This window comes from Varroa destructor, unplaced genomic scaffold, assembly GCF_002443255.2.
Source record: "Varroa destructor unplaced genomic scaffold, Vdes_3.0 BEIS01000002.1, whole genome shotgun sequence".
Taxonomy (NCBI): domain Eukaryota; kingdom Metazoa; phylum Arthropoda; class Arachnida; order Mesostigmata; family Varroidae; genus Varroa; species Varroa destructor.
This window is the reverse complement of record NW_019211455.1, coordinates 3,025,797-3,040,440: the sequence shown is the minus strand read 5'-3', so window position 1 is coordinate 3,040,440 and position 14,644 is coordinate 3,025,797. Positions and strand designations below refer to the sequence as shown.

The following is a 14,644-nucleotide window of genomic DNA, read 5'->3' as shown; positions in this document are numbered from 1 at the left end:
TTATAATAAACAGTCTCTGTCAACCCGATCCCACTTTAATTTGGCTTCTTTTCCCGTTTTTTTCTTTGCGAAGAGTATGCGCTACGCTAAAGACAAAGTAGATACAGGAAGGAGCTTGATTAGGTTCGGGGGGTGCGCGCGTGAACAAACCTACGTTGGTTCACATAACGACAGCACAGAAAACGTCGGAGACGGATGGTTCGTCTATTTGTTCCTGTGCCCAAATTGAGAGAAAATATATCCACTCAATGTTAGCGTGTACAAGAGAATAACAAGCAGTACATCATGTTATTATCTCGCGATGTCACCGACTATCAAATGAAGGCGTCGATGGTTATTAGTTTTTGCGTAGACCAGCTTGTACGCTTGAAATAGGAAGACGTCTCGTGCTTGACAAGAATGAATAATATACTAAGTATGAGGTCGCGGAAGTGATGTTATATAAATGAAAAATGAAAAATTGTAAGCTGCACAAAAAGTTTTTCCAACAGTATCTTTTTTTTGACTACATATATATATATATATATATAGCAGTATATTAGCATAAACGTTGTACATAACATTTTGACATGTATCCGAACCTGACCTATGACCTGACAAGGTATTTTCTAAACCGCATTAGATGCGATACATATGTATGATGAGTGATTACAATCCTCGAATAACCGAAACTTTAAACTGGGTCGTTTAGGAAATGATCTAAAACGTTTAGTTACAGCTTCGACCGGGCAGATCAGAATTATTCGTAACCGCGTAACTCGCGCTGCCGACTCTAAAAATAAGTTTCTTCAATAAGCTTGTAGGATTCCTCGAAAGCCTTGCCCCTGTTACCTTCAATGCTGGCTCGTTACGTGCGGCAAATTGCTTCTGCCGGTCATATTGGAACAGTTTCTACTCATCTACCATACGCAGTACGTGTAAAAGCGTTCCCCCTGCTATTTTAATCGTACTATGTACGTTAGACTCCTACAAGCTCTGTTTGAGTTAAACTAATACGAGCTTAGTTAGACTCAGTTAGATGACAAGTATGATTCAAGTTGATAGTTTTTGTCAACACGACGCCTATATTTGCTGAACTTAGTTCTTTTCACAGAGTATCGAAAATTGACCACTCCGTTCGAGGTTTTAACTTTGAGGCTCTAGATTAAACTTCTCTATCATTCAAACAATGATCCAATAATTTGGGATATGTTAATGCGAATTGTTTAACTGCTCATAGAGTGAATGGAAGGTGTTTACGTAAATAGAACAATTAGTGTTGAGAGCTAGGAGAGAATGCAAATAATTTTTTTATTGATATATTTATTATAAGAAATTTTAGCAGAACGGCATCATTAAGTCATCATCAACTTCTATAACCATAAGATAAACAGTTACATGTAGTACACGATGTGAACGTAGAAACTTGACGTTATCGATTCGATCCAGACCTTCAGATCTCTGCCATACACTGCACGAATTTACCAAGTTCTCGCTGTGCAATAGACACTCTCGGTTGAAACAAAAACTTAAGGATTTAGAGTGCGTTCACATCTGGGCTTTTGCTGTTGCTCTTTCATATCTTCGTACGATTAAAGCATTTTCTTTCTTATTTAGTAATGGCAATTATTTTCCACTCCAGTAACACCCACTCTACAAGTGGATTTACGTACAGAAACCCTTTGTGCTGTTAAAATAGGCCAGTTGGTCTATTTCTTTTGACCTATCTTTTTTGCCCTGTTCATTCTGCCCCTGTGGCTAAAATGGTCGTCGTGGCCTGCGTTTCGGATTGCTCCACTACGGGCTACCGTTGTCTTAGATTTCTGCCTTGCCATGCCGTCGCAGCCCTTACAAGATTCGCGTTGTCAAAGGCTGGCCCGCGTTTTAATATACAATATTAACTAGCTGGTGGCTACACCTAACGTATTCCCCCAGCTCGACGTATCCTGAAGAGTCAACAATTTCGGGCCTATCTTCTCGTTCTTATATTCGAGCAGTTCCTTAAACAAATCGCCATATCAGTGGCAGTTCAGCTCAATGGTTGAAGAACAAAAAAAAAGCGAGGCTACATTGCGACTTCTACTACACGCTGCAAATGTTAGCGGTTAGATGTACACGGAGCACACGTGCATATGCTGTACGCAGCTGTGACGAAAAAGTTGTGAACTGTGCACTGTGTACGTAGTCAGCCGCCCCAGTCACGCAGTTTCTAGGCATTAACACGTGACTTTTGAGCGCGCAACAGCTGGAAGGACTTTAAGAGGGTATAGGAGCAAACGTCTGCGGGATAATCAGTGAGTCTATCGGTGCAGTGTTTCTAACAAGCGAAACACTAAGGTTTTTTCGAAACTCGATCAAGTCTAGTAACAAACAGAGTGCGAAATTTCAAAAGGCGAATAAGTCGTGTATTCTAGTCAAAGGAATATGGGCCAGAGCAAAAGATCACAGATAATTTGAAAGGAAGCTAACAGTAGAACTAATTTGGTACACATGCTAACCCGTTTAGAGCTGCATGGGGTAGAATGTGCAGTGCAGAATGGTAATGGCATTGGATAAGATGTAAGCTGCAATTTCTTGAATGCTCGTTAGAATTAAATGGTATCCCGACGTAAACTATATATGTATATACATCATATTATTTCCGTATTCCATTCCGATGATCGCTAAAGCAAAACTTCTCTCAGAAGGACAATAGATCCAGTTAAATAAAACACTTAAAAGCCACGTGATATGATATCTGTTGATTTTCATTCGTAGAAAATATATCCAGCACCTGTAATAGATGATCAATATGGAGGTCAAAGCGTATGTATAGGAGTGCTCTAATAATGCAATTATCAGCAGCGAGAATGGGGTTTCTATGATGTAGTACCTTGATAATATCAGGCTTCACCAACAACTAGCTGCCAGTGACGCATGCATAAAGCTTTTGTCAAAGCTTGCATCGTAATAACAACAAGTGCTATTTTTACGTGCTGAGGGCAAGTATGCGGTATGAAAACAACGATATATGTAGATTCCACTTTTGTGCGTAATATCCACAATTTGTGCATATAGAAATATGTTTAATGCGTTATAAGGAGTTGTTTTTGGGAAACCGTTATCTTATCTCTATCACATATTTAAAGATATTTGAAATTTGTCTAACTCCTCGACTGCTATCATGGGTTAGGGGACGCGTAGACATTGGGTTTTATACTTGGTAGATGGCTGAGTTATTGTTATGTATTCGAAATTAATTAAATTTCTAGTATCTCCTCAACGCTCAGCCTCGTCCGACCAGCAGAAATATCATTTTATCGGTTAGGTTAGGTTAGGCCCGGCCCCTCTATGGCGGTTGCCCGCCACAGAGCAAATAGGCCTTGGTTTAGATATTGCGTAATAGAAGATTGTGGCTGAGAGGTCTGTAATGTTTCAAAAAAATGTATTGAACGACCGCTCCTGCCATAGTATCCGACCCTTTGTCTCGTTACTTCAGGAACAAGCAAAGGGTAACAGACACAGGACAAGGAGAAAAGATCACTATATAGTCATGCGATTCTCTCTATTCATCTTGCTGTTGATCTATGAGATATGCGTATATATAATGGTGCCTACGTGTTCTTTATTCAATCAATCAAAATTCCTATACTTATCACCGCTGTTCTCGATATTGCTGCTGACGTATCCAAGCGAATGGGGCCATTGGTCTAAATAGTGAGGTTTTAATTTAATAGATTGGTACGATACATCGTTCGAGGATGCATTGTCATCTGAGCTGCACTGTTGTGTGTTCCCTGACGCGCTAGCGTATCAGCAATCTAATAACGCATTGAAGTTACTGCCATAATGACGAAACTTGTTCATTGTAGGACAGCGCACGACGAATAAGGAATGCAAACAATTAATTCGTCCTGAGGAGCGCGTTCTCAAAGCAGGCTACTGATTTGTGCTGTTGCCGTTTGTGTCCTTTATGTAGCGGTGATACACATCAGGCCTTAGGCTCAGCTTGACCAGGCCTAACGCTCTTCCCTGAATTCTCCCTCTGAATTTGCTCCCCTTTAGCACCATAGAGGAAACAAACGATGTCGCTAGCCTACCGCTGCGATAAGTTGGACAGTTCAGCTTAGGTTACCACAAGCGCCTGCATGCCTGGCGATCTACTCGTGCGTCAGCTAGGAAGTAAAGCTCCATCGGCTTCGTTGCTGGCTGAGTCGCTTAGTAGTACCCATATGGGCGTATGCTGTGTGCCTCTCCTAATCAGGCACGTATACCGCTGGCTTCAAGCTTCAGCCTTTAGGTAAAATCATCTACTACCTGTGACAAAAAGCAGCACCGTTTACAGGCGTGGAGAGCCAACTATCTAGAAAAATACTCTAGAACTGGTAAACGCCACTTAGCTGCTTACCGTTATAATAGGCAATAGAAAAAAAAGGCCGACACGAACTGACCGTAATAACGTAATCGATGAAATCGAAGGAAAATAGCACTTGAAAAACATCGAAATAAGCCTAAAGACAGTAAGCCTATCGTCACGTGTAGTTACGAAAAATTTAAGCAAGGGTTTAAAAAAAAAGGTCGCGTAGGCGGTGCAAACTGAAACAAAATAAGGACTATTGTCTTATTATTATTATTGTCTTATTGCACGATGTGTGTTTCCACTAGGCAAAGAATTTAAAAAATAGCCTACCATTCATGTTTCTATCAGTTAAATAAGTGTGTTATAAACAACGACTCAATTCTCGATAATGATTAGCATTGACAAAATTGATCAAAGTGCTATTGCCAAAAGCAGCTGGTTGTAACAAATGTTTTGCCTCTATAGCAGTTGCGAACTTTAGGTCAGGCAAGACGTCAATAAAAGAAGTGTAAAGGGCCCTAATATTTCAATCATCGAATGCTATCTAAATACAGACAATAGTATATATATAAAAAAAAAAAAAAAAAAAAAAAGAAGGAAGGAAAAAACTTCGATCAACACTACTTTACCTCTAACAGGCACCGGATAGATTCGCCGGCTGATACTGCAACAATTACTTAAATACGAAACGTTAATTATCATTTACTCTGCTAACCTGAATGGAATCATTCTAAACAGCTTAAATGAGTCAATCTTATTCGGGACCATCAGGTTCCAGTTTCTGGAAGAAGCTCGTGATTTTTAGAGGAAATACGTTATTTTAATTATCAAACGTTTTGTAGTCCTATTATCTTGTAGAGTAGCAGAAACTAGTCGGCTCGACGATGAGCGTCGGGCAAATCTAGTCTCAAAAACACCTATCTACGTATTGCAAAATACTGCAAACTGTCAAAAAAAAAACAACATAAAACCGTCTTTGCGTAATGTTCAGCTAGTTAAAATAACTTGATGTTAATCCCGCATGATCTGAACGATATAAGGGAATTATAATGACTTCGTATATGAAAAACCATATAATTCGTAGAGGATGAAAACCTCTCCCTAGTTCAGGTAGGCGACTGGTAAATGCTTGCTAACCGGAGAAAGCCAATTGATCGTCTAGGTATAATGGTATCCAGGAAGCATGGCTGAACGCGTAAACTTGAGTCTACGACAATGAAATCATCGATCCTAGCTCAAGATGGATTTTAGTGAACCAAATGAGACTGAATCTGAGGTATAAATGACATCGGCCCTGACTGACTAAGGGGCTTGTATTTTCTAAGGATAATCAATATTTTTCAATGCATGCATAATCTCGATCGACGCGGCTGCTGGCCTAAAAAATCCCTAAAAGTAGGCAGTCTGCTGATGTTACCGCTATCGTTTTTTTGAAAGGATTCGCACGTAACTAGAAAGGCCTATTATTCCCATGAGAAAACAAACCTACCTATTACCAATACCCAGGAAATGGCAAGCAGGTTAGGAACTATTAGGCCGTCCAGTATGACGTGCAAGAAACGCTTATCTCACTTTTTGAAGTTGACGGCATGACATTTTGTTCAAGAAAAGGATTTGATGAGAATCGTAAGGTCCACCTATCTTGGCTACCACTGTAGTGTCAGGAACAGGTCGCTGTTAATAAACCACGTATTTAGTGAGAGATTTGCCATTGAAAGCGCTGTAGGCCGTTGATATAAGAAAATTTAGGAAGTAAATCTTGAACCCAGAAGCAAGCTAAGCAGTCGAGGGCTGAGGTGAAAGTCAATCTATTTCGAAGTGCACGGGTGTAACATTTAACATGTAAAGATATTACACGTATTCACCTCAGGCTAATAAAGAAAATAGGAAATTGGATAAATGGATACCGCATGATTTAAGTAAAGATCAAAAACGAAAACGCAGTGATACTTGCTACATCGTGTTCTTACAATACATTACCTCTTCGAATCGTGACTTGTATCGAAAAATGGGCCTCCGACAACAGTCGCAGACAGCGACATAAGACGGTAGATGCACTGAACCAGCAAGGCATCACCCTAAAGTAAACCTACATTACAAAAGCGTATGATGCCTGTTTGAATGTTGAACGTAGGTGACAATTTCTACAGCTTCATGAGTTTCGATTTGTCGACGACGGCGGCGGCGGCGGCTGATTTGTACCGTCAACATTTTGGCCGCACCAACGGGGGTGATGAACGAGCTTCGCATTGAACAGTCAATATTAGTAAGTAGAAATGAATCACTTTTAGTGCACGACAGCACTCGACTTCATTGCGCACGAGTTAGGGCAACAAAAATTCGGAAGCGTTCTGTTACCCACTACACAGATACTTACCAACTTCGGCAATGTCATAGCAGAAAAACTGCTCAAATCTCAACATGACATCAGAATTCCCTTTTAACTTTATACTCCCTTATAGCCCAGACTTCTAAAACAACGAAATAAATGAACTGCCATCCAAATTATAAAGGATCATTGACAATAATGGTGTACACAAAATAAGGCACACAATCATAATAGCAATAATAGTACATTTTTAAGCATGCTTGTGAAGAGAACCTGTCACCATTAGGGTTCATTACCTTACATTTTATGCTGAGCGGTTGACAAAATAAAAAGAAAGCTAGCTGCAGTATTAGATGCATTAGAAGTAACGTAGAAAGCGAGTAGGCTGACTCAAATCAAGCGTCAGGTTAATTGGATTATTTTTCGTATTGCACATCAAAGAAAGCCTTGTTGTTCCCGTATGCTCGGATTACGAAGGCCCATTTAGTAAACAACTACATCAAACCCTTTAGATAGCTCCAAGAGAGCCTGAACTCGATAAAAGTAGCGGGTTCATCAAGACCTGGGCGTTACTTAACGATTTCCGTTTTCTTACTTGGGTGCGTCTATGTCATGCGGCGTAGGTTCGAAGACCATTCTCTGCTTAACTCTTAAAGTTTAGATTCAAAGCTAACTCAGAGGTGTGTCCTCTTATCAACAACTGCCAAAGAGGCTCAGTCGTTGTCGGCAACGCCCAGGAGAATATGTACTCTACCGGTCCTTATAATTGATGGAGTAGATACATTCGGTAACACTCATTATACTATCAAGTTTTTCATGTTTAGAATTCATATGGGTCACCTTTACATGTGTATACGTCGAAAATATTCGTCATAAATATGTCTTCGTTCATTTGGGCAAAGGATGATGTATTTCAATGACGATCACAACGTCAAGCTTTACAGGCAACGCTGAAAACGTTCAGGCTGTTCCATAATAATGGGTGTGAGTCGTAAACCTCATTCTTGTTGGGACAGTTCTTGGTGGGAAAAAGGACATTCAACTTGCTAGAGTTAACTCCTGGGCAGACGAGCGTAGACTCTCCTATATCCATGCTTAAAAAGTTTGCCGTATAATTCTCGTGTTTAGAGTTTGCCTTTAGCTCATACAGAAGCAATGTGTGCAACTTGGAAGCCAGCGATGGCCTTTTTCATGAGCTTTAGGCTATATAAACTGTACTAGTCCTGTTAGCTGGCACGAAGCTCGAGAATTTGCCTAGGTATTACTTTTTATAGTGTATAACTGAACAGATCATAGAGAAAAAAAAATTAGAAAGGTTACGTTTTTTGTATCTGCTGTATTTTCGGCTATTACGCTTTTTTTTTCTACAGACAGATGCGAACAAACTGCAGCTCGAATATATCAGTCTTCTTAGTAAGCAAATAATGCGTACAATTTTATTCGATATTTCATTGTAAACTGAATAAACTGGAGTGAGAAGGAGGAAAAGGAAAAACAAAGCCATTATGGAAGAACTTTACGCGTAAAACTGATCCGCCAGTGTCGATATCAGCAGAGCGGATTTACTAAGGATTAGCGACCTAAAGAGCAAAGGCTTTTTGTTGTTTCGGTACCTGGCGAGGCCATGAGCCTTAAAAGGGGCAACAAACTATTATACCTGAAAATAAGGAAAAATTAAACCTTTCCCCTCAAAGTCATTATGCTACAAAAAAAGTTTTTTTTTTCTCGGTTCGGGCGAGCTTATATAATTATAGTAGCTTCTGTACGCGACCGCTAAAACCAAGGCAAATAATAATAATAATAATAAGAAGAAGAAGAAACGCACGGATACGGTATTAGCATAGAGTGGAATAGAATTTAAGACATTGAAGCATCATGCGACACTAAGCATACTATATTTTAGATTAATAGTAGAATAAGATATATAGAATACGTTAGATTAATAATAGAATAAGCATACTATATACAGATTAGGCTTAGCCAAAGTTTAAGCATTGTTTTACTGAAGAGAAATTTTTAAAAAATCAGCTCACTTTCAACCACTGGATGGGCTCATGGCTCACAGTTTGGATGATATTGTGTTCGCACTGGAACATATTACAAAGCCGTCCGAAAAAGGCTTTCTGCTGCTTTCCAGAAAAATGCACGGGATATAAACTGGTGAGTATGGTACTCGTGGGCTTACTTAATCTGAGGACCATCCTTTGTTACAGGACAATGCGAATCTTAAATGAAGAGGCCCTGCTTCACAAAAAGAGCTGAAGGTGTTCGCCGATAGTCTGTACGTTGCGCCCATCACATTAACAAGGGCTCCTTCTCAGGTTTTAAGGAGCGGTACGGGCCTGTTTACTTCGAGTAATGTGTGTGGTTTCAATCAGACTGTTATCGTCTTTGGTCGTCATTCGCTCACAGTTGATTTAAATAAGCCTGTGCAAGAGTAACGAAAAACGAGCCCGCGAAACAACTTTATTGCCCCGTTTCGTTCCCTTATTTAAATCGAGTTTATTTTGCCTTCACTTGTAACCGAATGAATCAAAAGCAGACAAAGCTGTAGCGCCATTTGAATTTAGCCTGGCGTGTCGTAATGGGGCTTCATATAAGGTCTTTGTTCTAATGACCTTGCGGAACTTAGATAAGCCAACTGCATGAAATTAACTTAACCGAAGAAATTTTGTTTGATATTTCATGAGTTCTTTACTCGTTGCAGTATAGATAATAGTCTTACCAGGTCGATTCAAGCTGACTTACTTTGACGTTATCAAGAATAACGATTTCGAAGAGGTAACATTGTATTGCGGTATAGTACGGATGCAAAATTTCTGGTTTTCATTTTCTCGAACTGTGTTGATTCTACGGTACCACCCATTGCTAACTGTCTAATAGTATTAGCATCTCATTATTTGGATAGCTTGTCGAAAGTTCTACATGTCAAAGACTACAAGGTGTAGAATCATCTGGCTCTACCACACATGATAAAGGAAATAGCTGCTTCTGTCAGATGGCGGATGAAAGCGCTAATGAATTGATACTTAAAAAAAAAAACAACAAAATTCGCTGTTTAGCTCCGCTAACCTTTTTATTCAACGAACAAATGTACGATTATATATATATATATATATACGGTACGGCATCTGAATTGGGACTTGCTTCTAGGACTTTACCTAAATAAAAACGTGTGTTTTTGTATGTGCAAAATGCGTTATTTTTAACGGTCATGCTTACTCAACATGGTTCCCAATTTCGTTCCAGGCCTAAAGCATTAATTAGTAATTTCCGAACTGTTTTCTTGTGTTATTTCCAGATGACTTTTTAAAGTTCGTTTTCGAAAGCAGGTTCGCTTAAATGCCTCCCGAATAAATTGCATACTAAAAAATCCCACATACATTTCCACAGGCCAAAAGTTTCAACAGTTCTAGGGCTTAGAAAAGCTTCAAATGGTGCTAAAGGGTGCAACAAGTTTAACCATAGGAACTTATCCAATTGCCAAGTAAAGTTCCTCTCTCTACAGGGGTGTTTATTTTTGTAGCAAAAATATCTTCAAGCCATTTTAACAAGGCTCTTATCTTCTTAAAGCACAATCCCATTTTTACTCATCAAATTTTGTTGATTTATAAAATTTTATCACAGCCGCATAAGACCTAGGATTACTGTGAGCTGCCAACTTCAAACAGAAAAAGCCTTTCATTACAATGGAGATTGCATAGTAACTAATCATCGCTTATATTCCAAAAAGGACGCACTGCTGTTCCCTGCGACAAGTTATTTTAGTGCTGTTACGTTCTGTAGTTAGTACCAGCTCGGTCAAAGTTGACTAGTATTGTGATAACTTTTTTACTACAAAAACAAAACCGGGCACAATGTAAAGGGAAACATTAATGCTTAATATGGGCTAGTCAAACTGTATACCGAGCACCCTAGAGTATACTTGACGTAGGGTTGCATATAATTTATTAGAGCCTGCGGTGGCACCATTTCAAACGATACCGCATCTACGTGCCTAGCTAGAGGCGGTCTGTTGCTGGTATATCGTTTGACCTATCACGTGCCAACTCAACACTGTAGGTTCATGCGACCGGTGAAGATCACCTTTTTTGCATTATATTATGTCGTCAAAACGCTTTTCAGCTATTACTCTCTTTCTTCTGTTTTTTTTTTTTTTTTTTTGCTGAGATAACCGTTTATGTCGGGAACTGCTCAGGCTTCTACATGTCAGCTTGCCCAATAGAAGTTAGATGAATTTGATTTCCTGGTTGCTCGACGCAGCTGCTCGAGGACAGCTTTCGGCCCTATGTCTAATCGGGGCTTCTGTTCCATTTTTTTTGTTGGCCGTTATTTAAATTCAACTGACAGCTGAGAATAATCATAATCGGTGCATAATCGATGGCCTGCTATTCAATGATCCTGTCAAACTTGTTTCTGTGCCGTAAAGCGGACATAAGAGTTTTACAGTGAATCACTTGAATACGACTGAAATCGTAGAATGCTAAATGCTTGCAATGTGTTTTCATTTATCAATTGCACGCTGAGGTTAGCTTGGCCAGCCTGCTCTACCGGCTGCCTCATAGGTCGACTTAGAAGTTAGCAGTCAAAAAACACGAAAGTTGGACATTTGCTTACTTATCAGTTTTCAAAAAAACATGGTTAACACGTTCACTAGCCACACAGGGTAATGTACATGCGACAGTTTCTTGATCAACGATAAAATCTTACGCCTTACTCTTGTACAATTGTTAAAATAATAATCGATGGAAGAAGAGCCCCTTTGAGGCCGACGCTAAAAATTTTGATTGAGAGATACAGTGTATAGGCGTTTTGCATAGTTTCTCAGTGTCGCAGATACGCGATAGTTTCATTCTGGGTATTTGTGATGTTGAGTAGTGTTAGGGGCAGCGTCCTCTTTTATTTTTTTCTTGCCTACCCTGGATTGAGCGATAAAGCCCAAACAACCTAAACTAAGTATGTAGATCAACTTGTAGTACCTTTGAATCTAGCGAGCTTTATGAGAAAAGGAACGATCAAAGGCGCTGTTACACCAAGGACCACGAGCTCATCGGCAATACTTCGACGTTTAGATATTTTTTCCCTTTTCTTGCTGTGACTCGTCGTCGGACATAATAGCAAGCTACGATATGATGCGGCGGCAAATTATCCTCCTTACATAACAATGCAATGATACTGCTTTTCTCATAATGTTCTTTGAGCGAGCCCATCACGACGCCATAGCACGAATGGCCCTCAAATATAAATGCAAATTTGGTGACAGTTGTGATTGGAGCATGAGTTGGACCTGGCATGTTACCATGCGTTTGGTAACAGCGACCTCGCCAGCTTGATCTTACGTGAAAGATGCCGTAAGGAAATCAAGAGAGTTCCGCTGTGGTCTGCTAATGTTATTTCGTTGTTCTTTAGCTCAGCGTCACCCCTCCTCCCCTTTCTCGATCTCATCCTCGTATTTGCGTGGAACCTGTTACCGCTGTAGCTGCTGATCTTGTAGGAACGCATTAGGGAAATTGATCATCAACGGTCGGACATTGCACATAAGGTTAGTTAGCCCGAGACTGTCTGCTTACGTTGACCGGCGCTGGGTTTCACCGTGCCATGGCTACGACTCGACCGACCCAGTGTATGTATTGTCAAACTCTTGAAGAACCGTTCGAGCATGATACCAAAACATCACAGAAGAACGGCCCTAGAAAGCCTTTTGTTGTGCAATCAAGTATTACAGGTCATGTAATGGCCGTCATTATGGCCGTTGCTGTTGCTACTGCTACCGAAATTACTGGGACGTAACGTTTAATACAAGAAGACGAGTTTAGCACCTTCAGCTGCACCCTAATGAGATGTGAAGGGGTATTCTTTTCCTGGCAATGTTTAGCTGAAAACTGAGTTAAAAATAAGCGTCACTTTTATATATCTAGGGGGTGTCTCATCCCTGGAGAAAGAGGTAAAGAAGCATTTGATCCAATTAAATTTAGAGTAAGATCACATAATGTTAAAAGCGAACCAACGTATTATCCATATCACTCCATTTTCTAGATTGCTAGAAAAATCAGATAGGCTTATACTCCACTGATATCTAATTAAACCCCTATAAATGGTGATAATCAAATCACTGATAAGACGTTCTCTGTTAAGACTAGTTCACTCGATTGATCATTTACGATTGGGGAAGCTTGCCAAATCAAGGGAAAACAAGAAAGAAAGGATACTGTGCACATATGAAATTGTTCTATTTTACCACAACAAACATATCTTTGGTTTAGAAGTGGTTAGTATAGATGGGACTGCTTTTCCAAGTTAAAGTCATTTCAATTTTACGTCCCGTACGGCCGTTCGAAACGAAGTGTATTTACGCCCCGTTTCGAACCTTGACTGCACACCTCACATGTCCTTCTTATAGCAAGAAAATACATTATTATTATTGCACCATTGGAGAAACGGCATTTTCAAGTGGGTTTGGTACATTTGCGAATTCCACATTAAGCTTCCGGTGACATATGTGCCTCACGCATTCTTGAAACCGCTTCAAATCAGAAAGCTTAGTTGGAACCTACCATATTAAATATGATCCTGCCGTTATACCAAGTCAAACCCCCTGGCAACCCGGTAATCTGAGTTAGATGTTTTTGGTATACACCACTAATGGTGGAACCGTTTCGTATCAAAACACTGGACATCAACTTAATAAAACGTTTATTTTAAAACCCTATGCGGCTATCGAGTATCCGATTTAAGTGAAGCTCATCGACGTTCTACTGAATGATAAAATTTAGCGACTTTTCAACCTGTTACAATTTCGCAGCGGTCTACTCGATCTTTCAGAAATTAGAGCAGCTACTAGATACTTCACAAGTTAAAGTTTTGCGAATGGCTTGAGAAATGCTCAATAGCCCGCTAGATCCACTATGTTAAACCATCCGTATTTGATCAAAGAGGGAATAATTTTAGGCAGAAAGTAACGTTCTAGCAGTATAGCGTGACGCTTATACTGCTCCAATCCTAACTCACAATAGACACTACTTCAGTATCGATCCGATACTTCACCACGATCTATCGTCTTTATATAATAACGCAATAAACATCTTCAAAACGGGCCAGGTCATACAGGAATTACACAATACTAAATACCTCAAATCGACAACACATGGCACACGTATCCGTAATGATACAGAGCCAACAGAACGTTCATCAGGTAATGACTCATGTTGCTTTATAGGTTTTTATGTATGGATGTCATATGCAGGGAACCCTTGAGAGAAAGCTAATCCTTGCACAGCATCTATTTTAAGCCTGTTATTAAGAGCACTCGATAAATCACTTCACGCGCACAGTGTTTGATGGCCTTTATGGTAGACAGTGCGTGCAGGAGTTCGAGGCTGACGCGAGTCTGCTTAAGCTTCTGAGGAGCTTCTCGTTGAACGTACTGCATCAATAGACTGCTTTTCTGACTCAATCCTTTATTAAATGGGCCTAAAATTACCCTTATATCTATATACAGTTATATAATTTTAATCAAGTTATATGTTAATAAAGTTATATAACGATCTGTCGTTACCTCTGAGGGCCGACATCTGAAACAGGAGTTTGAGTATAGAATAGTTTTATCGTATGTTCGAAATGTTCCGACGGACTGTTTGTCGTAGCGGATATATGCTCAACCGATATGGCTAACACGGTAAAATTATCTCTACAAATTGTAAATTTCTATGTGACGAAACTAGACGGTTAGGAATACGAAGGAAACGATTGGTTGTATGTCAATTATGTAAAATGTATATAAGCGTAAAGTATATACTTGGGAAGATAGACTAGAATCGGTTGTTCTCGTGTTAGACCGAGATTATAAAATTTCATTAGCCGAAATCGCTGCTGTTTAAGCAACTTCCGGAAAATGCAGGGATAACTTCGATAGGGTGAAGCGTAACGCAGGCAGTAGCAGGTCAATTGAGGAAGTTCACAGATTTATTTAGGAGATTCAAAGATCTGTTTCCGCATAT

At 39.8% G+C, this 14,644-nt stretch overlaps 1 protein-coding gene and 1 long non-coding RNA gene across 3 annotated transcripts in view; one reads left to right on the top strand and one right to left on the bottom strand.

The window, feature by feature from the left end:
* LOC111245922 (uncharacterized) overlaps positions 1-14,644 on the bottom strand; it is a 75,762-nt gene that overhangs the window by 25,079 nt on the left and 36,039 nt on the right. The window lies entirely within an intron of this gene.
* LOC147757249 (uncharacterized) lies at positions 2,066-9,848 on the top strand. The gene is made up of 3 exons (XR_015320928.1): positions 2,066-2,273; positions 6,453-6,584; positions 8,861-9,848. It is a non-coding gene; the product is annotated as an uncharacterized LOC147757249 (long non-coding RNA).